This window comes from Struthio camelus, chromosome 12 (assembly GCF_040807025.1).
Source record: "Struthio camelus isolate bStrCam1 chromosome 12, bStrCam1.hap1, whole genome shotgun sequence".
NCBI lineage: Eukaryota > Metazoa > Chordata > Aves > Struthioniformes > Struthionidae > Struthio > Struthio camelus.
The window spans coordinates 8174968-8200228 of NC_090953.1; positions in this window are offsets into that span (position 1 = coordinate 8174968).

The window sequence follows — 25261 nt, forward strand, 5'->3', positions numbered from 1 at the left end:
TGCACCACAATGGGATCTACTTGCTTTAAAACCAAGCTAATCGGTACCTGTGGGATGCACAGCAGATTTCAGTACAATTTGTTAATATATTATTGGTCGTGACTTTTTTGCTTTATGTTGATTAATTTAGCGAATTTTGGATCCCGTGTCCGGAATAATAACACAGCGGTGCTGTGCATTGGACCATGGTATCCTGCCCCAGAAAGTCTCTCTTCACCAGAGACTGCCAATCTCTTACTGAAAAGTATGACTAAAAATCCGAAGATGTAAGCTAAATCTTATTTTAATGTTCTCATGCAATATCCCACCTTATGTGTGAATAATTAAGGATATGCAAATCCGAGAGTCTCAAATAAGAGCCTGAGTAACTATTAAAGTTTTAGATCAATCCCATATTTAACCAAGCGATTAACCAATCAGAATTTTACCCATCAGTATTTAATATCAGTTTAAAATTTTAACTTTATCAAAGGAAATAGGAAACAAACTTCTTGACAGTTCATTCCAGAGTTAACATTACAGAACAGAAGTTCTGTCATTTATTTGCCTTGTCCTTGATAAATACACACATGAAAAAGGGAAGATTTTACAAGAGAAAATATCAATAGTGTCTTAAAGGAGTCAGGCAAAATTGTTTTGTCTATTTACACATCGATATATAAAATCTTCCACAAAACTGATATTTATTTGACTTTGACGCCTGACGTTATTGTGGTCATGAAGAGTTCAGCAATGTAATTGTATGGAACAGTGAAGGATTGGCTCAGTGTCTGTTCATGGGGCTGCCTTGAGTCCTGCCCACGTTCAAAGCAACGCTTTGGCCTGATCCGGCATGCCTGCTCCCAAGTAAGGAGCGAGGCAACGTGTGGAGGGAGAAACGATACCCTTCATTAAATTAGTTGAGCAGACCAGCTGCAGTGCAATAGAGGAATAATAATAACAACAACAATAAAAGATAGCAACACTCTCAGGCACATAAGACCTTCTACAGGTCTGAGACAAGGATGGGAAACTTCATAAACTTAGCCGCTGAATTAAACAATAACAAAGACCCCAAGCATCCACTCGAAGGCTACAATTATGAAAATATTGCCCTTAACAGTTTGCAAATGTCATTTGCAGGAAGTGGGATCAAGCCTGAGAAATCAGCGAGAAAAAATCTGATTGAGTAGAAATTCCATAAAATTGGGGTCAACACCTTTGTTATTTCTCCAGCAAGATTTAAAAATAAATAAATTCCAGAATATAGAAGGCCAACAGCAAGAAATAAGATTTTTTTTCCTCAGCCAGCAGTAAACAACACACATCTTTCAGAAAATGAAATGTGTCCCAAGGAATTTGAGATGGATCATTGCTTTTTATGAAACATTAGATGTGTCTGGAAGTTAACACTGAAAATTAGAATGCGGAGAACAGACAGACCATGGGAAAACATCATTATGTGCAATGTATTGGCTTTCCTTTCATAGTGGGGATAACAGCATTATTGTTTCGGTAGGCAAATGTGAACACAAATGGGAGACCTACATCCACCTTGCATCTTATTGGACAAGATGAAATTTGCAGCAATGCTCTGTGTTATTGTATTATGCATTACTGCCTGGAGGAAAGTTTCTCCCCAAACAAGCGGATGAAAATATTTTGAGAGAGCGCACAAAGGAGTTTAGAGCAATAAGCAAACACCAAATAGACAGCATAAGCATGATTAATTTGTTTCTGCCTGCTCCCCCATTCAGAGAGGGATGAGCAGGGAAAATCATGGTTTGTTTGCAGAAGGAACAGATTCCTATCGTAAAGAGAATGAGGACAAAACTGCTTTGAATACTCTCTGTGACTTCTGTGTAACAAATTCTCCAACACAAAGATGTAAAATTTAAAACCCTAACGTGCCCACGTGCTGTTCCTATTTACAGCAACGTCGGCCTGCGTTCATACATCTTTGTTTTCTGAACCTCCCCTCCGTGCCTCATGTGTTCTTCACTTACATTCACCTCCCTCTTGGTTAGCAAGTTACGGTGTTACATGAAGGGGAAGGCTCTGATAAAGGACTTAACACTAAGCAGAGATGATCCCAGTGTTTTGTGCTACGAGATACTTCCAAGAGACTTTGCACCACAACATTTACGGCCCCATAAGGACAACTTTTCTGAACCTTAGATGTTGCTCTCAGTAGGATGCCCAGGTTGGTGGTTATATGAGCAGCAGCTTTGAAGGTGAAGGCAGCTGACAGGCATGTCAGCACTCTTGCTCCCTCCACAGTCAGCCCTGTTGGCACAGTGCGAGGGCGGTGGACGGTGGTGCGAGATCAGGAACTGACTGCTCTGGTGCAACTCTTCAACCTGATTTTACTGTTGAAGAGGAGGTACAAGCAACCATGCCCTGAATTCAAGAGAGTGAGCGCAGTGATTTCAGGCCACCTACTTTGCAAGGCCGCCCACTGGTATCTTCATGACCCTGTGAAGAAGTAGCTGTGATGTTTAAGTTGAACACATTTTGTGCGCAGCCTGATTATCACACGACTTGGCCTGAATCTGGCCATCAGTCTTTCTGTGCCACTGTTGCTGGGTGAGCAGCAGGGACGTGGCTGCTTTCCTCCTCCACTCCTCACGGCCCAGACAGGCCTTTCAACAGTGGGAATGGAAATGGATACTGATTTATCTGATATCACTTTTTAAGAATGATTGCTGAACCTCTTTCCATTGCTCAGTTTCCCATGTTGTTTTTCTTCCCAAGCCTCCCACATTCCCTCATATTGTCTACGGTTTCTCTTTGCCCCTTTCTGACATATTCCATCCTTTTTTGCCCCAACTTATTTTTATGCACTATCTCCTCATTTTTGCTGTTCAGTCTAGTTCCCTATTGTTTTCTTGAGAAATAGTGATGTATAAGGGGATCTGGCTGTTTGCCTATACAGAGGAGCAAATTCATCTCAGCAAGCACAAAAGATGCCATATGTCAGAGCAGGTAGTTTATCTCAACTCTTTCTTTGCACTGCAAGGAAGCTACACAAAAAGAGGGTTAATTCCCTGGCCATGTGACAGGAGGAGTAAAGAGGGCATTTCCAGTGAAAGGCAGAGGGCATGAAGAGCTACCAAGTGTCCTCAGGCAGCTGTACATGTTTGTGCTTGGCAGTAGTCCAAAAGAGAGGGAGGCAGGGAGGCCTAAATGAAGGAGGAGAGGCTTTATGTGGGATTTCTGCAATAGAAAGCATGTTTTTACTATCAATACTTTTCATGGAAACATGCTGCAACTGTCCTGGATAAATAAAGAAATCACACTGACTTTGGACCAATCTCCACATTGTTGCTTTCTGCTCACTAGCGGCAGTTGCCAAGAATTCTGCCATCCCAAGACCCAGCTCAGAGGCTGCCTCCAAATCCAGGCCCAGAAGTCCTCTCCCACCCTGCAGGATGGACACTAGTGATGGGACCAGCGTCTTCTTGTTGCCTGTATACCTCCACCTCTGTTTGCTAAAAGCTGGCCAAAAGACAGCCCTTTTTCTCCTCCTCTTTTAGACCTCTCCGTTGATCATCTCCTCCTCCAAAAGGCAATTGTACAGCACAGTTGTGTCTAGGATTAATCACCAATTCAATCCTCAGTCCATGAGGTTTATCACACAGTCTGCAGTAACCTGGTGTTAGTATTGACAGTAAGCTCTGAAAACGTATGAGAGAAGGCCCTCAGATTTCATAGCAACTCAATGTCATTTTGGTCTCTTCTAGAGCTGTGTTACTCTTTTGTGTCCTTGAGGACAAGTCCTACTTGTGTTGGTGATATGTCCAGCAAGGACAGCTCCCAGAGAAGGGGGAAAATAAATAAACAAAGATTTGGAGGAAGACAAGACATTTTTCTGAAAGTTTGGGTGCTTTTATGAAGGGCTAAAGACCTGTAAAAACTGTATTTGAAGCTATAGTTAATCTCTGTGATATGAGATGAAAAGAGAGCAAATGAATCAGCCACAGGATTTTAATTTTTTTTCTTTCAAAATACAATTTCAATAACGTGAATCTTCACTGTAAACTTGTTTGTCTCTCTCTGTGGTCTATTAAAAGGAATCCCAAATTGGAACTTCTGCTGAAGAGACCCTTCAAATAAAACTAGCTTTAAAGAAAGCAGAAACAGTGAAAACAGTTTGCTGGGGAGAGAGTACATAGCTGTGGTTTAGGGGTTTGCTCCCTTTTTCTTCACACATCCATTTGCTGTGTTGCACCTTTCCTCCTGCTAGCTAGCAATGAAGTAACACCTAAGAGATGAAGGGAATGATTTGAAACACGATGAAGACCTTTGCTGGAAAGGCTTGACTTACCACCAGCAAAACACCTTCCACTGCAGTTCAGTATCAGCTTGCATTTGAATGTTTGATAGAATCTGGTTGAATTCAAATGAAACTGTAGCTAGGAGAGGAATAATGCTAAGGCAATCTATGGTAATGATCCAAAGTTGAGCCATTTGCAGCAATGGCACTGTGTTACTCACTGCATATTGCTTCCGTATTGTTAATGAGACCACTGAAGCTCACGGAGCCTGTATAATTAATGATGGGGGAAACGCCTGCAGGGAACTGAACACCCATGATTTTCGGAGGCCCTCGACACACACGCCAGCTGTAGAAGTTTCCACTCACTCTCTTACCCCCAGGGATTGCCACCCCCTCATATCTCCCAGCTGAATAGCTCATATGAGCACTCCTTAACCCATTTCAGCATGCAAAGATTGGGATTATAAAATGAGCGATACTTTAGTGGTTTAAAATGACCTAATCTTACTAAGAACAGGTCAGCAAGTGCTCACAAGAGCAGCTCCGTTTGTTTTACCATGTGTAGTGTTATAAATCACTGTCCCACACTAGGACTCCTCTCAAGCATAGATATCAACAGGAAAGCACCAGGAAAGAAGAAATAGAAAGGCACGATCTCTTCTTTCCTCTAATGGCTTCTGAAATGATTTTGCCTGCAAGCCACTAGTCCCTCTGCAATTAAACAGTTTCAGTTTCCTACACTGTAACAGTTTTTCCTCCTGCTCTCTCATTGCCGTACTGCTACCAAAGCCCAAGGCAGAGCACTTTTAGGCTTCCTCGCAAAAATAAACAAAAAGAAAACCTTACCTGGCTCAGCAGAAGATGCTAAGATTAAACCTGGAGTTAAAGCTGACCCGAAGGTCACCTCTGAACTGCTGTAATGGTTGAAGCATGTGCATTACTCATTTCTAAGCTGGGCAAAATGCTACAGACATCACCAAACCAGAGGAAAGCACAACTGGTAAGGTGACAACTGCTACCAGAATTCCTCCTCGAAGGAAGAGGAGCCAAAGGAGAAGGGTTATCAGAGTTTACAAGGAGGTGGCTTAATGCTAAGTGAGAGAGAAATATTAGGCTGTCACCACTTCCTCCAGCTCTGCTGAAGGGGAACTCGCAGGCAGAGAAAAGTGGACATCTTCTCAAAGCTCACCTCAGTGGTCTGCATAATTGCATTTAGGTTAAACGATGCAGGTGTCCCTTCAGGGTCTGTTGTCTGAGCACTTGATACCACCTCAGATTGAGTGGATGTGGAGCTGTCACCAGGCTGAATGGAGAAAAAGATCTATTTTTACCCATTTTTTTTCTCCCCACCCCCAATCACCTTTCAGTGCTGCTGGTTAAATTGATGAGCAGCAGATGAGGTGGGGGGCTGTTTCTGTTTGGGTTTTGTTAATGGTGTTGTAAATAGCTGTAGTGGACTTTTCACTCCAGCTTACCCCAGCTACAGGAGAAGATGAAGCTACTGCAGTGACAGGGCCAAGGGAGATGCTCCTATCTCGTATGACAGCGAGCTTGTGCCATATCTGGAGGTGTGAGCAGGACACCGCAGCCTCTGGGGCTGAAAAAGGTTTCAAAAGCTGAGTGCAAAGAACATAGTTAGGAATGGGAACAGCAACGAATCCTAAACAGCCAGTGGGAGAGCAGGCAAGATGTCCACACGTTTTGATTCTTTCAGAAAGAGAAACCCCAGAGGTTAAAGCTAAATTTAAAAGATCCAGCTGCAAAATTCCTTCTGTTCTAGGTGGCTGCCTCTCTGCCCTCAGATGCAAGGAATGACATTTCTGCCAGCAGTGACCGTTTAAACCCAAAATTCCTATTCAGAGTCTTTATAAATTTAAATAAGGAATTGTTCGTGTCCCACGTTCCGAGGAACACTGTTCACTCTGGACTGGTAATACTGATTGCAGCACTGTGCTGGCCTATGGGGCATTTATTCAAGCTTGGCCTTCTAACTGGGTCACCCAGCCCCTGTCCCAAGGCACGTTTATTTGCTGTCAATTGCAAATGAACAGTTGTATAAGGACCTAATCTCTAGTTTGCCTTGTAGAAATTGATTTATCACCTAATAACACCCTTGTCATGATGGGGCGAGAGAAGACAGAGCCCAAGCAATAGTTCTGTTGTGTTGTCACTATAAATTAGAGCTAAAGACGTTACTCTTTAACCATAAGCTTTGTGGTTTGTGGATTTTTTTACAAGTGCAATTTTCATCTGACAAAAGGCATTTTGCACAACAGATTCTTTCCTGTTTAGGGCTTCATCCCACACAGTTTTTGCAGCCTTGCTGCCCTCTGAATCTCATACAGGCAACAGCGTGCAAAGGGAGAGTGGATCAAACTACAAGGAAGACAGATTCTGCCTTCTGCTCTGTAAATTGCAATGTACAGCTATTGGTGATAATTACAGAGGAAAGGCTCATTGATTTACACTCCACTTTCAGAAAAAAAAAAAAAAAGTATTCAACAGGGCCATGGAAAGGGGGAAAAAAGATAAAAGAAATCTGTTCTGCTTAAACTGAACTGCTATGTCCTATGACACAGAGAAAAGAGAGAGCTGACATCAGATATCTGTGAGAGTTGCACAGAGTTCCCAGACAGAGTCAAATTTGAAGAAGGAGCTTTACTTCTAAAGTGCAGACTAACTTATTTTTACTAGGGTCTCATCCTAGTAAAGCTGGATAGCTGAAATCTGAAATTAAGAATGCACCATTTCTGTAGGGAAACAAGTCTCTTGGCAGAGACATTTCTAATTTCTTCAGGGGGATCTTAATTGGCAAGCACTTTAGATCTTTAAAGCACTGGCAATATCCATCCTTAAGTCCTGAGGATACATCTAAGCCACGCAGCAGGTTACCTCACGGCCACAAACCCTGGCTGGTTGCTCCTAGCAAAGCGTAGCTCTGTTTTCTGCCCAAGTTTCTGTGCATCCTTGCCTTGGAGCAAGCAGGTGATGGCTTTGTCCCAACACAAGAGTTCAGAAGGAGCCAGGAGCAAGATAAGGGCCTGGGAACTACTCCTGGAGTCCATAATTTGGGCATAGACTAAATGTACAGTAGCTTTCTTCCTTTATAAGTAGACTGAAAGTATGATACACACTGTTATACTTTAATGTTGAAACTCCATATATGGCTAGAAAGAGTGGTATCAAGATCTCTCTCAATCTGAGAGCTCTTAATCTCCTGCTGGCTGCTAGAAGAAGAATCCTATTCTTGTATTGCTACAATTTGGTCATCCAGCAGGAATAAGGACTGCCATGTTGGCAGACTGGTGTTTTCATGCAGAGGAGCTAAATTAATGAGTAGCAGGCTCATATAAATAAAAGAGACAAATTCTAGCAAGGGGATTTTTCACGGCTGGAGACTCCTGCCTCTTTTTATCTTGCAGGTCCTCAATAACATCAGTTTCGTGTTTTACCTTCACCTTCTGAGAAGCTCAGATGAATTAAGGACTTGATAATCCTTGAGTTCACCTAGCCCAGGATCTGAGGTAGCATCAACCATTCTCTAATTCCTTTGGGTTAAGCGGGAAAAAAAGCCCCTAACTCTATGAAGTAATATAAACTAGGGCTTATGGGGTTAATGTACTATGGCATAAAGAACCACAGAAGAGGTGGAAGATTTATTTATAAGATTTTTATGTACATTCATGCATATAAATATGTACACATACACATAAACACACACATATATGACTATATAATGACTGTATAATGACTATATAGTCACTAAATTGCTAGAATATATATTGAATACATTCTTCAGCAGCAGAGAACTTTCTGTTCAGCTCATGAACTCATCACCACAGTGAGTGATACTCAGACTTTTGCTGTAGGATAAAGCTCTTGGCAAAAAAGAGACTAGAAATCCACACTCTTCTTGATTTTAAGGTGAGACGGAGAATGGAAAAATTGAGTTAACCCTTGTCAGTTTTGCTAGGTATAACTCTAACAGATCATATCAAAACTAGCACAGAAAATTAAAAGCCTTTTTAAGCAGAAAACCAAAGATGGAGCTGATATACGTGTTTACTACTAATCAAAGTAGAACTAGTGCAAAGTAAAGATTTTCCAGCATTTTGTTAACCTGTTCATACTCACACTCTCTTTGGTCTGAAAGAATGAAACGACAGTCTTGGGGAAAACTACCATTACAATTTCTTCCATAAAACAAATGGTTTAATTTACACATTCATTTCCCATCATTTCACTGTACTTTTGGGATATGTTATTCCATTAGTTAACTGATTCATTTGTATTAACATCATTTCTCATTTGTATTATCATTCAGGTCACAGTGATCTTCCAAATATTATCAAAATCACTTGGGTTTTCAGTGACTTTGCTGATATCTTATCTGTACCCTCAGTGTCAAAATGACTGAGTCTCAGAAATGACTTACCATAACTTTTTTACTCAACACACATTCTAATCAACAAATTAACATATAACAAGCCTTATGTGTCTTTTATCCAAACAATAAATACAAATGTTTTTTTTTTTTTTCTGTGCTAAAAGGAACTGTTGCTTTATATAGGGGGAGGGAGAAATAAAATCCTCAGTGAAGAAGGCTCTCGTCCGCACCATTTCTTCTTGTTCCAGCTACAGGTTACCAAAATCTTTTGTATAGTCAGACCTCTGTCTCTCCGTTATGCTTACCTTATCATCTTCAACATCCTATCCACAAAAGAAGATGAAATGAAACTCACTGTGGGCTCCTCACTCTCTCTTCATGCTCTACACAGTCCTCTGCTTAAGGAGGTCTCTTCCTCCTACTGTTGGCCAACCTCACTACAGGAATGAAATCTGTTCTTCTTTTGCTACTTGCCCAGCCAACAAGAACTTATTATGTAGACAGAAATGCTGGAAACTGCTTCTAACAATAAACAACATTGAGCATAGGGCATTTTTAAACCTCTTTTTTTCCCTTTTCTTGGGCTCATTTCCTTTTAGTACTTGTAATGCAGTTGTATCCATCCAGGGCAGGTCTTTGCCATAGTTTTTTTTTTAACCTTAAAGTGCAAGACTTCTCTCCAGCTACCAGAAAAATTATTTTATAGTATTGAAAAAGTAGCTCTTTTCTCAGTTGTAAGTAGAAAATTGCTAATACTTACCCTTAACATGCCAGTGGAATATGGTGTTACAACTGACAGAAAAGGAAGTTTAAATACAGCCTGATGTATTACCTGCTATGGGATCTCTAGGTGTTGCTAACTTTCAGTCCAGCATCTTGGCCTGCTGTGCTTCAGTAACTAAAAATAATTGGATCTTTTATGATATTCATGGGAGTTTCCATTAGTTTAAAAAGATAAAATGGAAATCTATTCTTTCAAAGAGGACTTTACTTGTCTCTATCCTCTTCCCCCTGCCTCCACTTGCTCTTACACAGAAAGCGCTATTAGCTAAAAAAAAAAAAAAAAGCCTTTTTTATTATATCAGAGAAAAACAGTTTAGTATGTCAAGGAATCAAAATGACTCTGAATGATTTAGGACCCTGAACAAGTTAATACTGATCATATTCAATTTTTGCCCAGTGGGACAAAGAAACCTTTTCTTTTTTGAAGTTCTACACTACCTTAAGAACACTTCACAGAAAAAATATTTCTCTCCTTGCGCTAACAGAACAGTCATTTCTGGCAGGAAGTTGAAGGAGATGCTCCAGCCATTTATGAGCTGCTGAAGAATGTACCATGCCATCCAGCTTCAAATATTCAGTTAAAAATATAATTAAATCATCTTCTAAGTAGTAGTAATCATCTCTTGTGTTTTCCTAGATGCTTTCATCCCTACAAATAACATATTTCAGAATGCAGACCTCCTTCTGCCTCCCTTCCTTTCAAGAAGAAACCCACTTGCTTTGATTAGATAATTTACCTAAGTAAAGAATGTGTGTCTGGGCCATGTTTACATATATATATGAACGTACATCCAGGCTAGAATTTCTTTCTCTGACTGTTGAAATGCATCAATCTCTTCATGGCACTCTACAACTTTACAAGACAACTTTAGGCCAGGAACTAAAGGCAGCTTTATCCACCTGAAATTCAAGGGCAAACAGAAGTGCTTCTCCCCCTCCACATGTTGCTATGTCCTCCAGAGGTGAAATAAAGTGTGCAAAAGAATTCCAGCCTAGTAGCATTTTTACCTCTTTTAGTTCAGGAGGCCTCTATTTTAGCTCCCTTTTTGGGGAGGCGGGGAGAAGAGGGGAGAGGGTAAAATAACACGCTTGGGAGACAAGGTTATGAGTGCTTACTGAATAAACTTGACTGGGCAGGACTTGCAAACAGAAGCCCTGAAAGGCGTAGGTGGGCAGCAAGGCAAACGTCACTGAATCCGCACTTCATGTTGGGAGCCAGCCCACACGCCGGTGGCATCTGTTCATCTCTTCATTTGAGCTTGTCTCTCCCTGCAGCCCCTGTGAGAATGATGCCTTAACGCAAGCAGACCAAAAAAATCAATCTAAAGTATGCCCCTTCTATTTTATTTATTTCTTTGCTTTTATCTTTTTTAAGGGAATGGGAAAAATATTTCTTGCTTGTTCATTCCTTGTGAGAGCATTTCAAGGTAATCCTTCATCAGCTTTCCTTACAACCATGAGAAAAAATCCCTCTCATTCTTGCTTCAGGCAACTGAAGCATGAAATGGGAAATCTCATCCGCGGTGGAGAGCAAATGTGTCACCTTATTTATTAATTTCATGATCAGCTGAAAGCTTTGATTCATTGGACAAACCCAGTCAGAGTGTTTTCCATGGGTCTGGCTCCAGTAAAGGCTGCTGAGTATCTCCTGTTGGTTATTTACTCAGAGCTGTAGTCACAAAAGTGGTTTAAAATCCAGGAGAAAAGAAAATAGAAATCCTCGTGGTCCTTCTTACCCCTCGTGAGATCTCTCTCCTTTCCCTTGCGTCATGTCTTCATACATTTTTATTCATTTGAATAAAACAAGGGAGAGGTGTTCCTGGCAGTGAAGGGCCTGGTCACTAGGGTTTTCTCCTTGTCCCTGCAAGGCTCTCTGTGACCTTGGTCACATCACATGACAGCCTCATGCCTCGACTTCCAGACCGTGGAGCAGTGTAACCTGGATTTGTGTAACCCCAGGTTCAGTTTAGCTAAGCTGATCTCCCAGCTCCAGGGCTGAGACCCTAAAGTCCTGGCTTCAAGGTGTCGTTAAAATAAAATGATCAGAACTTAAAATATTTGCAAGGTGCTCTCAGAGCTTTGAGCTCACAGGCAGTGTAGAAATGCCTGGTATTTTCTTTGAAAAATGAGTTTGCATTCATGTGAACATTTAAAACCTTGCAAGACAAGGAGAAGTCACCACAGCTAAAAACAGTGGACAGATTAGCAAAAAACTGTTGTGTCAAAATGAAATGCTTCTGAAATGGGCTTTAATAACTTTCACAAAAATGTCTCTTGTCTTATGGGGATTTGTAAACCCTTTTTTACACTATATCTACATGTTGCAGCCAAAAATGTAGCTGTAAACCTATGCTTATGTGACGTAACGTCCACCTAATTTAATTTATCATTTTCCTGGGAAACACTAGAGTAAGAATTTCTGAAGTCTAATTCTAATCTCTCCAGTTTGACACTGCTGTCACAGCACCTCATTGTACCTGATGGCCCTGGAAGAGATCTGGGTGGCCTAACTGGCAGCGTGTACTGAAGCCCTGATGAAACCACAACTTTGTGAGAAAGAAAAGAGAATTAGCAGATAGAGGTTTTTGTGTCCCCAGAATAGAAGAGATTGCTAAAATGCAAAATTAAAATTCTTTGTTTCCATGAAGACACCTCCAGTGAAACCTTTCAGCAATAGCCAAAGGTGCCTGATAACATACGTGTTAGAAACCTGGCCTTACATTTATGAAGCTGCATTTGGGAAACAAAACACATAAGCACTATCTTTCAAAATCTACCTTTTCCTCTTTTCTACAGTAAACATAAGGTATCTTACACACTGAAGCAGGTTCATATAAATCACTGCAAACTTGCATAAAATACCAACACATGTGGAAGCATAGTGAGTGAGTTCCCTGTGTGGCACTGTAGCCAAGAAGGCTAATGGATATAAAAACAGAATACTAAAAGTAGAGAGACTGTATCACACATGAAATGTGGGCTCAGGTAGAGTACCATGTCCCCATACGATGTCCCCTCTTCAGGAAGGGTGCTTAAAAATTAAAGAAGGCACAGAGAAGATCCAAAAGAAAAATCGAGAAATATGATATCTGTTAAACAAAACAAAAAAGGAATCCAATCTGTTTAGTGTATTGCTGATGAGCCTAAAGGGCAACATATCACAGTCTGTAATAGCTGCAGAAGGAACAAAAAATGATAATTGACAGCTCTTCACTTTAGCAGGCAAGAGCAGAACAAAATCAAACATCCAAGAGCTGAAGCTGGATCTGTCTGCCCTCTGAATAAGAGATGGCTGTTAAACCACTGGAACCATTTCCCAGGGTTGTAGTGGATTATGCAGCACAAGATATGTTCTAATTAAGAATGAATGTGTTTTCCAAGCCTCTTATCTTATTTTCCAGATGTTAATTTGGAGAAGTTTTCTGATCTACGTTACATAAGCTGGTTGGCTGAGGTGATCTCAGTGGTACCTCCTGGCCTGACAGTCCATGAGTCTATTCAATAATCTACTCCATCACTCCAGATTTAACCATGGAGTCACAAAAAATGTGATGCGGAGCAACAAATCTAGCCCTGTTCTTAGTTTAAAGCTGCCCTTTTAATTGACATTGCATGTAATGACTGTTTGACCCAGCCTGCCTCCTCAAGCCACCATTTAATCAATTAGTGAGAAAAAATAGACTATTAGAGATACGCACATATATAAACCAACCTTTTTTCTACCTGTGAGGCAATTAAGCTTAGAATTTGCTTCCTTCTTTAAAAGGAAGCCTGTGACATTTGGAAATGCATGTTTAAAATTTGAATTCCATTGTCTTTTGTGACGTGGGGTCAGAGGGTTAACAGAGCTGTTAGATGGATTTTCAGTAGGCATCAAAAGAGCATGAATGAGTCCCAGTTTGACAGCCTGTAGATAAACTGTAGATGGGAGACATAATTTATATGTATTTTTAAGATGCACCAACAACAGCAAATAATTCGAGGGACTCTAGCCAGCTGGTCTTCCTTCTAAAACTGGATATGGAAAGTATGGAGTCTTTACACAGCTATGATGACATGCAGAGGCCTTCTATATAAATTTACACATTTATCAAGCCTTTGTAGAATAATAAGCTACAATCTAGCCAGCCTGGGGCAGCCTGCTGTAATTGTTATGATTTGTTTTCCAGATACAGTACAAATTCCTTGGTAATCTTTCCTGAATTTTAATAAGGGGAAGGGAAGACTTAATTAAAGAGTTCTTTGTGCTGTTCTGTGGCGACAGCCATCTGCGAGTGCTTCAGTTCTGTGTCTTATCTCCATCGTTCAGCCACAGTTCTGCCTTTGTAGATGGTGGCAGTAACTTAGGCTCAAGGAGTGAAATAACTGAGCAGCGTGTTTTTCGGGGAGTGTGCACTACCCTGTCATCTTCAGTGGCTGCTCTGGAGATGTAACGACAGAGCCGTTTGATTGACTCTGCTGCATTACAGCATCTTTACTAGTATTTACTTAGAGATAAATTAGGAAAAAAAACCTGGGAATACCCAGTTTGTATATGAAAAAGGCATGAACTTTTTTTTTTTAAGGGGTACACACAATATAGCTGATTTCTATCAAGCATAGGGTCTGATATCAATAAGGCCTTTTGTACATAGACCTAAGTGGGCTTTTATTTTACAATAAAGAAATAGGGGGACATATCTTCCTAGGAATTCACTGGGCGCTTCCCAGAGGCTGCTAAAAAAGAGGTGAGCTTCTCAGCTACAGTTAACAGCTTTCTGTAAAGACAGCATTTATGATTTATTTTGAAATTGGTCTGTTATTGTCCCCTCCCCTTCAGGTTTTGGGGGAATAAGCAATTGCTATAGCAGAAAGCTGTTTTTAAGCTGGCAGCCCTGGGCTATAAGGCCCTGAAAATCCAGGTAGGATGATGAATTTGTTCACAAACATGACCTGAAAACTGGCTTGGATTGAGAGCGGGTTGTGTCTGACAACTGGTAACAACAGCTTTAGAAACTAACTCTTCTTGGCTTCATGCCATGACAGTAAACTTCAGTGAAATCTTCCTAAGCTATTGCTCTGGCCTAAATTTAAGCCTAGTCTAAACCTAAGCCCCACTTAAAGTTAAGTCCGACCTAAACATAAGCCCAGCAGTTTTTTGGGCATCTTGATCTATTGACATTAAAGTATCTTAATTTTAAGTATGCAGATAGCACACCTTGAGATATAAGGGTTAGCCTATTTCAGTCACGTTATGCATTGCATATACTCAGTTTCTGTTAGGGTAATCACTTAAGCAGCTTTGGCAACATTATTTAGCAATTTATAGACAGCCTTACAACCAGCGTGAGGGGCAGGGCTTTGTCTCAAAATACAGACTCAGGCTGGGATCCAACGCTGGATTAAGCTAGGAGTCCCTAAAGGGACAAGAACGGCCTGTCCACAACTGCTTGCAAGATCAGGTCTTTGGTCCTGAAAGGAACATTTGCCAAAAGGCATCCCTTAGGTTTCTGGTGTACTTCCCATTAAGAGACATAATTTTTACAATTCTGTTCCTCTGCAGCAACTGAGTTCACATAGTCAGTTGGTTAAAGACAAAATCTTTACTGTTTGCCTTAAGAGACAATACGTCAGATTTTCAATGTATTCAAAACTGTCTTTTGAAGTACTGGTGAATTCTAGTCAACAACTGCAAATAACTCTAGGGGAGGGCCAGTTGGTGCAGATTGTGTCACTGTTTTAAGGACGAGCAGGACAGAATTTAAACTTCCTTTCTGAGGAAAGAACTAAACAAAGCTCAGCTTAGAGGATGCTGCTGATTTCACAAGCCTGGAGAGAAAGGGCAACCATCTGTCATATGGTCACAGCACAAGTCATGTACGGTTTTACAGATAAAAATAAATTGCTGAAACTCCACCTAGTTACACACACAAATCTGAAGTGGTTCGCTTTGATCAGCCACCTTAAGCTATGCTACTGAAGGTATAAACTTGTTCCTGCAAAAAAATTTCATTGGTTCCCTCAAAAAAATTTCATATATATGCAAGTATACATATATATATATGTATATATATATGTATATATGTATTTGTGCACCTTTTATTATAGGAAATTAGATGTTTGCCCTCCTTACTGTTCTTTTTAAGGATGTCTAGCATTTACCCACCTTACATCTCTCTTACCCATCCACTCTGCATGCACATCGGCTGAGGAACTGCTATCGCCCCAGGAGCCGCTGCCTGCAAGGGGAGCATCCTCAGCAGTTACATTGCACTTGCACTGCGAGTGTTTTGTTTCCATGTTGATTCCTCCCAGAAGTATCCAGGACACTAATTATTAATCATTTAACTTGATGACTGAAGAGCCAAAAATATAATGTCTAGATAATATCCATCCAATTTAAACCTGTCCTTAACATGTATGCATTGAAGAAGTGTCTTGGGACTTTTTGCTTTCTGGGCCAACTTGATATCAAGGCACAGGACTCCCTCTGTAAGTGGAGAAAGCAATGGCAGAACTGAGAGCACCAAAACCTAATCAAGCAAATAAACTTCCTCTGGATCTAGAGATATTCAGTTCCTATTTTATTTTCTTGCACATTTATGCCTTTCCAGATCTGCTAGTATAGATCAAAACAATATAGGAACATATGTTCTTGTCAGATTTAATATACAGACCTTCTTAAATTTCCCAAAAGCCTTTTCAGAGGTAGAGCTACATTAAGTATGCAATTAATTATTGCATACCTATTTCAATGCAAACACAATTTGTTTGCAATTTAAACTGCAATTCCAGCTCTTTCAAAGTTTCCTGTCTATTCATTTCCAAGCTAAGGACTGTGCAAATTAGATCGCAGGCAATACCTGTCAAATCATTGAAAGGCACAGGGGAGTCTGTATGTGTCAGGAAGAATTTCTAATTCTTCACTCGCTCCAGTGGAGTTAAGGGACCAGGCAAATTCAGTCATACGCATCTGTATATATGAACCACTGAACCAAAACTTCTATCTAAAAAACTTAAAATACAGTATCTCACCAAAAAGGTCACTGTCTTCGTAGAAAAACAGGAGGAGAACATTTAATTAATTCTGTAACACTATGAAATGTTAGGCAAGAGGGAGTGCTTGGGGAGGGATTTGGGGGTGAAATGTTGGTTACCCTGGTTCATGAGTCAGTGACACTGAAGTGATTTTCTGAACAGATGGGATATCTATGATTCAGCCATCCTGCTGTCAAGGGACTGTAGACAGGATGGTTACTGGAAACTGAGGCACCCTGATAGAGCAGGGAAATACCAGGCAATACAGCTTGGGGCAAAAAACGACTTTCTCCTGGAAAACTACAGGAAGTAGGATAGCTTGTCATGCAATAAATAGTCTTCACTATGCATTGGATTACCTGCTCCTAACTACACAGCAGGCACTAATATCCAAGTACAGAAAGCTTCATAAATACACAGAGAAAAATCAGAGGATTAACACGGGGCTTGTGTTGGTTTCTGAAAAAGGGCATATAATTCATCACCTGGGGGCAATAATGAGAGGGATATTTAAATTACTCTGAGAGCACAGAGCATATAAATAATAATGAACAGAATAAAATGCAAATGGCCTGGAAGGAATCAATAGTCATGAATGAAATCAGCCCTCAGATCCTAATTGAAATGAAAATGAAATGCATATTCAATATGTGCTTAACAGAACATACATAATATGAGCATCCTGAGCTAATGAACAAGACCTTTCCATCACAGATACATACAGGCTGGCTCCCCTCATAGGAAAAGGAAAAGAATGCCAATAGATGCACCCATCCCCACATATATACACATATAGGTACATATACATATAGTACAATGGAAACAGTAAACTTTTATCCCGTGCTGGATCGCAGCAGCCAGTGTTCATGAAAAGACCAGCTGTTGTTTATGATTACCTGTGAAGCTGTGATAGGTACTTTGCACAGTGCTCTAATATTAATTGGAAGCTTTGGTTTGCGTCAGAAAGAACGTGTGCCAGTGCTTTCTTCTGCTTCAAATTTTAGCCCATTTTGCAGTAATTGAATGGGTGCTCACTTGCTAATTGGTTTAGCTGGGTCCTCCGTTGCCCTTTATTGGAACTCGCTGACCTAAGCAGAGGAGTGGGAGCTGTTGCCCTTTGAATCTAATTACAAAGAAACTGAATTATTTCCTGACACAGGCCTGAGCCGGGGATTTCACATTATCTCAGTGGTAAGCAGACGTGCACTTTTGTAGGGATGGCTTGCCCTGACGTGTTAAACATAAGTACTTTTCCTTGAAATAATAAAAGAGCTGCCTTTGTTAAACAGATTAGTGATGTTCTGAATCCTGGAAGAGCGACCAGGAAAGACAGTAATATCAGTGTCACAGGCAGGAGAGCCTTGAAAATGTTCTGTGCTAAATCCTGTCTTAAACTACCTGGCAGTTTAAGAGATTGAGCCTAGTTTATCGCTTTGCAAAGTAAATGTCATCTGTATTGATCTTCTGCTCTCATCTGCTAACAAAATACTCCTCTGATTCTTTTTTCATTTCTGCGGAGTCAGGTTGTTAGAAGGGGAGCTGAATGCAGTAATTTAAGGGTTAAAAATCTTTTTTGTTTCAGTAGGCAATGGGAATCCAACCTTAATACTACTGCCTCATCGCTGCTGAGCTAGGACCCCAGCTGGATGTCAGAACGATGAGGTATTTATCTCAGACCCATCACTGAGAGGAGACGCATCCTTCTGAATCTGTACCTGCTTTACAAGTGGCTTGAGCCACTCACTGAAAGGGAAAAAGAAAAGGATTAATTATTTCCATTAATTATTTCTTATATTGTACGTACTTACAAGGGCAAGAAAAAGCTGAAGTAGAAACATTCACTTCTTCGCACAGCACAATAGCTTTTCTGACATAGCAGAAGGCTTTTTTAAAGGCCATTCAGAGTTAAGCTGCTATAAAAAAGCAGTGCTGAAGAAATCTCATTTGAGTTGAGCTCATGGAAAAAAGGGCCAAAATTATCACTAGCGTAAACTGCACTGGTTTTAGTTGTTACTTCAAGGATCAGTGAAGCCAAAAATCTTCCCAAAACTGTTCAAAAGTATTGTGCAGCTTGTATCATTGTCCCTTGCTGACAGCTTAGCATAGGAGAATAATTGCAGTGAGACAGCGCAATTGTCCGGGCTATTGCTGCTGGGGTGGGACTGCTCACCAGCGGTCATGCCCCGTTGTTCTGCTCAGCCTCAGCTGAAGCGTCTCATCCACAGAAGTGAAAACGGCCATTTGGGAGTTCCTTCGGCCAAAACATATTCTTGGAGCTACCTAAGTAATTGTTCCAGTTATACTCCTTTCTCTCTCGGCAGATGGTTGTCCATGGCTATTTCTTTGTAATTTTGCTCTTTATTTACCGGCTCTAGTCATTGGAAAGCCAAGAAAACTGGAATCACTGACATGATAGACCTGTCCTAGTCACCTGGCCCAAATACTGTCATCCTTGTTTGCCCAGACCTGGAGGGCTGGGTTCCAGCCGTTCCCCCCAAGGATTCTACAGCATCTGCATCTTCAGGCAGGTGGTTTGGATTCATATACAATAAGCTTGTAAGAACATGAATCTATTCTAGGCTACTCCTGCCAGGTATAGCAGATGCTATCTGTTCGATTTTAGTTTCCCAGAAATTCCTTTGATTCATAAAACAATTCAAGACTGTGGACCCGTATCCGGACCTCTCCTCTTCCCCCTCTGTGTTCATTTTGGCAATGAGGAAATGAGTTTGAATGATTATGGAACAGGTCTTCTTCTCAAATATCATGGTTGGCCAGAACAACATTTCCTAATCTGTGGGCCTTGAGTCCTGGGGAGTCTTCAAGGCATCAGGAAGCGATTTTCCAGATGAGAGCAAGAAAGAAAAAAAGATGTTTTAAACTATACATGTGAATTTCCATGGTTGAAAACACAGTGGGAGGAGAATGAATTCAATAAAAGAGCATTCAAAGTTCAGCCTTGTTTTAGGTTTTTATAAATGAAAATTGTTATAGCTAGAGTGCATCAGAGTGTCATTGGAGTTTCTTTCTTTGTATTTCTTTTCTTTTTTTTTTTTTTTTTTTTTTAAATTTAGACAGTCCTTCTGTGTGAAAGATCCAGAAGCTCTGGGCTAATGCTTGAGAAGAAGCTTCAGCCATGATCCCCTCTTTCTGTCCTTCCCAGAGAGCAACCCTCCGAGGTGGGTTCCTGTCCCCAGGCTATAGAGATGCCAGCTGCAAGTGGCAAAGTGGCTCTTGGCCCATCACTTAGTACTGGGATGAGGCAGAGCAGAATTACATGGATTAGTCTGGAGCATGTGGTATTGCTGCTGGTCCTGCAGGGAGGAAGCAGGAGAGCAGGCTGAGCTTAGTGCTGGGAGCTCATAGTGTTAGAGCTTGCAAGGACATGTTCCTGATGTCCCTGTCAAGGTGTGGGACACACAGCCATGACACTGAGACCAAGCCCGGGAATCTGAACCTGCATCTCACCTACTGAATGCCCACCACTGCCAACGCTAGAAGATGTAATAGACAGATGGATGGTTTATGTTCACCATCACATCAGTCAGAAAGTAACGTGCTAAATGCCGAGGAGTGGCACAGTGCCCTGTTAATAGGGTTATATGCGGTGTCACCCCGGTAGGGTTCCCTTGTAGCAAATGCAATTTTGTTCTTAAAAGTGTCATGTAAAGAGTTCTCTTATAACACTCATGTAAATGACTGCCTCTCTAGGAGTGATCAAGGGTTTGTGCCTAAGTGAGGACGAGCTAGGACAACTAACCCCAAAGCTGTTACAAAATGCGGAGTCTAGAGATGGTTCAAAAACCAGGAACAATTCCCATAAGAAAGAGATTCAGATACGTGAGTATGTAAATGCAAATCAAGACTGATGCGAGAATAGCTTCGCATAAAATAAATTGACTATTTGGCTGAACTTTCCTTCCTTTTTGGAATATCAAATAGTCATATATGATATAAAATAATAAGGTACATCTATGTCTAAATCATGCTGTTTAGAGTAGAGGCAGAAATCATTCACATAGAACTTAGACTGATGGACGGGGGATGACGGGAGTTTTAGGAAAAATACTCACATTTTGAACTGATATGGAGCCAGTAAAACTTGCAGGACAATTTATGCCCCCTTCCCCCCCTCCCCAAGTTGTACTCACCTTCTAGAAGACTTTGTCCAAGGATTACACACTCTTCTGTTCCCACACTGATGCCATCCTCATCTTCTGTAGGAGTTTGCTCCATTGGTAGTATCAAGATCAGCTTCGTACTCGTGTATGTACGTTTCAGACTTTTTCCTAGGCAGAATTGATTTTATTTTAAAAAATAAAATTACCACATGAAAAGTTAATTTAATAAGCTGATAATATCTGTTCATTTTAATTAGAAAACTGCACATAGAGCTATCTGCTTGAAATACAACCCAAACACAACTATGCTATTCCAAAATTTCCAGATCTGATTTTTTCCAAGTAGGAACTCGAGAGTACTTTAATTTCTTTAAAAATTTACTGGAGGAGGTAATATTTCATTTACAATGGTATTCTTTGAAGACCACCAATTCAGGCACTCAGAGACATGGAAAATGACAAAGGTAATAACTGAGTTGATAAAGAGTGAAGACTATCATATAAAAGAAGCATAAAATCTGAAAAAAAAAGACCAGTTTTGCCATCCAAACCTTTGTTACTTTTCTATAAGCCATGGGCAGAAGCTACTGTGATTCACAATACAGAGCTTATTTTCATATTCTGCTCTCCCTACACATATATTCCACAGTTGGGAGAACTGGGCTTTGTCTTAATATTGTCAAAGTGTTTCCAGCAGAAAAATAGCATACAAAAACCAGACTGAGTGGAGCTGAAGAGTGTTTTCATGGAGAGAAAAACTTTGATAAAAACAAAAAAATCAAGATGTACCTGCAAGAGAAGGGATTTTATAGATCCTCAAACATAAGGGAATATTAATTTTTCACATGTACTTTTTTCCTAACTCTGTTTCCATTGGAGGAAATAAAAAATTCTTTTTCAAAATTCTATTTTCATCCTTGGAACAATCTCAGAAACTTATTAGTGGACAGGAAATGTTAGCCAATAGTAATGTGGTTAAGAAGCACATTAGCGAATAATTATTTCACCTGAGTTAAGACTTGAAGTCCAGGAAGAAATGATTTCTCATTCCTTTTTGTCAGAGATTCAGCGCTCAGAGAAATTCAGAGGGGAGATAATATTGACTGCATTTTACACAGGGAAAAAGTTGAGACAGAACATGTCACAGGGAAGTGTTGGATGAAGATGCAGCTGGCTTTGTATACGTGCGGAGAGAAAGGATTCAGCCTCCAGATGAGTTAGGGAGTAGACAGTGATTTTATCATGAGAAAGTGGAGGATTTTCCTCTTCCTAAATAAAATGTTCACTTTTTTTCCCCTCACAACTGAATATATATTTAGTAGCCAATGTGAAATGAGTTCGTGGTTCTTAGGTGGCTTCAGAGGGCAAATTTCTGCTCCATCAGCTCTTCCTTTGCTTGATATCATTGCAAAAGCCCATGAAAATCTTCTTCTCTGTTGCTACAGCTAGAGTGACTGGTCTGGGTTTCAGATAGTATGTTGCTGTTGTCCCTCAAGAGTGAAAATTAGAGAATATGTTAATTTGGCTCCTTCTGTGAGCATTAGCTGATCTTCACATGAGCTAGAGACAAATCCAAAGGTTCATTCCCTAAAAGTCTTTCTTATTTGCCCTTTTGTGTGTTTGTCTAGTTTGACTGCAGGATGCAAAAAGTCACTTAAACCTGTCATCACTACAGCACTATCACTTACTCAGGAAAAAAGGCTGGAAGAAAATAGTTCTAGGAATAATTGCAATTCCAAGGACCAAAAAAAGTCTGAGTGACTCCCTTTTAAACACCATTGCAACATATTGGTAAAGCTTTAACAATTGGGCTGTAATATAAATATCCATCCAGTCACGGTTAAATTTCAAATGAACATGATCTAACTAATCAACTGTTGTTTATTTAACATGCTATAACTACTCAAGTAAATCTAAATTAATAGCATGAGTAATTGGATCCATTTAAGACCCTGTATTTTCCTTCCTTGCGCTCTATTGCTCACTGCTGCTTCAATGAGAGCAGCCAAACTATTTTTTTTCTGTTGGCCACACAGTCACAATAGACTGATCATGAGAATCTGGGTCCTTTTCAACGTTATTCCACCACAAGCTAAGAATCTGTATGCAGCATATCTTGTGATTAAGGACGACTCAAATCTGAAAAGATTTCTAGCAAAGAAAAATCAGGTGTACATAAGTAAGGCTGGCAAAGGGACAGGGAAAAGGTTAGCTTGAGGTTAAAAATAAGACTCCAGAGGCTCTGGCATGTGATACAAATGTCTTCTGGAATAAATGCACACAGGTGAGCCTTCAGGCTTTGCTCAGCAGAAGCAGGATAGCCTGTCTCCTCTTGCCTCTGCTGTAATTTAGGGGGTGAGCCTTTGCTTGTTTAGGATAGCGTAGTGACAAACAGGAGCACCAGTAGGTTTGGCATGGACCTTGCAGATACCGGAATCTCTAGTGCTTTACACCTGAGGGCCTGCAATCCCAATTCTTTAATATTCAGTGGCATCTGTTCTCCAGCAGGTTTTTTCCCTGTTCCCAACATATATTTCTATTCTGTGAACCTGTGTGGTGTGATGGGAACGTGTGTAAAAGCGCAAGAGGCTTACCCAGCTTCTTTGGCACTGGCAGGATGGCACCGATGTTCTCTTCCCTGGGGACGTGGTTCTTTGTTATTCTTGGCAGTATATTTTGTCTTGAGCGCCTACCTCTGCTGTGCAGCAGGGAACGCGTGCACAACTGTAGAAGGCGGGAGTCTCACACGCTCCAAGCAGGTTTGCGTTGCAGAGATTTAATAGGTTCTTTTAACCTCCACTTTTCTGGAAGGCCAAGACAAAAAAAATCTCTGGGAAGTTTTCCACTTGTAATTTTCTAAAGGCTGGCTTGAGATAAGAATCAGTCCACTTTGACTAGAAGATGAAGTAATCATAAAAGTTACCCCTTTCTTGCCCATCCTTTTCTGCCACACTCACATGTGAGATCTGAAAGTGCTTTTATCAGAGAACTTTATTTTTCTCGTGCTCTGCAGTCCTTGACTGTCCTCTCATCTGACGACTTATCAAAACAGCAACAGGGAGCCCTCCACAATCTGCGTTGTACAGCTGTTCTGTCCCCTTGCTAAGCCAAAAGGGACCAGACTCCAGATATTTAGTTTTACTCCAGTCCATGGAAATGGGACATATCTCCCTCCTCTGCTATCTGATGCTGCTCTAACTGCACCTGCATAATGCAGGCCTGGCTAGCCAAGGGTTGTGATTCTGGTCAGACATGAAATAGGAAAGAGGCTATAAGAAATAGAAAAAGGTGCACCACAACTTAAAAGTATTCCTAGAAAATTAGGAGTAAGAATATTTGAGCCTTAAACAATTAGGGCTAGATAGAAGCTGTCCAGCTCCTGCTCCTCCCCTGAGGAAACTCAAACTCTCCTAGTAGCTTTCAGCTGAGTCAGACAGCAGGACCTTCACTGCCACACCAGTGAAAACCACTCCATGCTTTTAACGGGAGCCCACACCTGAGCACTCACATAGTTCACAGATTTGCATCTAAGCACTGCCATAGGAGGCAGACAGCTACCCGGAGAAGCCAGCTTTCCAAATAAATAGGGGCATCTCTTCCAGAGCCTTCCCTGCAAAAATGAACTCCCCTCGTCCCTTACTCTTCACTACCTAATGCTCATGGACAGCAGCTGCTCTGAAATCAGGTGGGGATAGAGAGAAGAGAGCCTCCGAACCAGACAGCACCACCTGTTCATCATTTAACCCAGGCCTGGGGTTTATGATGAGCCTGTAATTCAGTTATTTAATTAGTAATCAAGAAAGACTGTGCTGCTCTTTCATCCCATCAAGGAAGGCAGGGGCCTCCTGTTGCAATTCTATTTATAGCCTCCCTCCTGCCCTAGCTCCCTCTCAGCCAAACAAAGGAGCCCAAAGCATGAGCTAGGGGTTGCTGCATAGAGAAAGGTGGTAATTTAGATAGCAGCTGGGGTGTGGGGTTTAAACAATGCAATGTAACTACTCCTAGTGTGTCTAAAGGTATCTCTGGAGGCTGTCTATTTTCTCTCAAAAAGGCTTCTTGATAGAATAGAACTTTTTACAGAAACAGAGTAGTTTTCACCTAAAATCTTCAAGTTTCTGTAAGGTCCTTTTGATCAAAAAAGAAGGATATGTTATTTCCATCAAAATATTGAGGGGGGGAGGAGAGGATTGCAGTGGTGAAGTAATGACCTTCTGGATGCTCTGTCAGCAGCTCTGTACTCTCAGTATATTGGTTACAACTGCTCCTATGGAAGGAAGGCATAGATTCCCTGAGCCTGAGACCCCTGTTTGCCTCAGTCTAGCCAGAAGGGCGAAGGTGTAACACGAACGAGGATGGAAAGGCAGAAGAAGACAAGGGTGCTTTGGGACAGGAGCAAACTGTTGTTAGAGTGGCTGATTTTCTCACTCTGACCGTGCAATTATTGACTCTGCTTTAGGTTATTGTCCCTTACCTTCCATAAACACTAATTGGCTATAAATAAGCTCACAAAATCTTATAGCCAGGAAAAGCTAATGCTGTTGCATTTAGTGCTGTTTAGGACTTTCTTTTCATGCTAGACAAAATCTCTTGAACGTTTGCTCTAAATTGGTTTATAGTATCTTAAATCAGAGCTTTGCCTGAACCAGCTCTGAGCACTCCCCCGGATTTTGAATTGATGATCCCAGAGCAGATTTC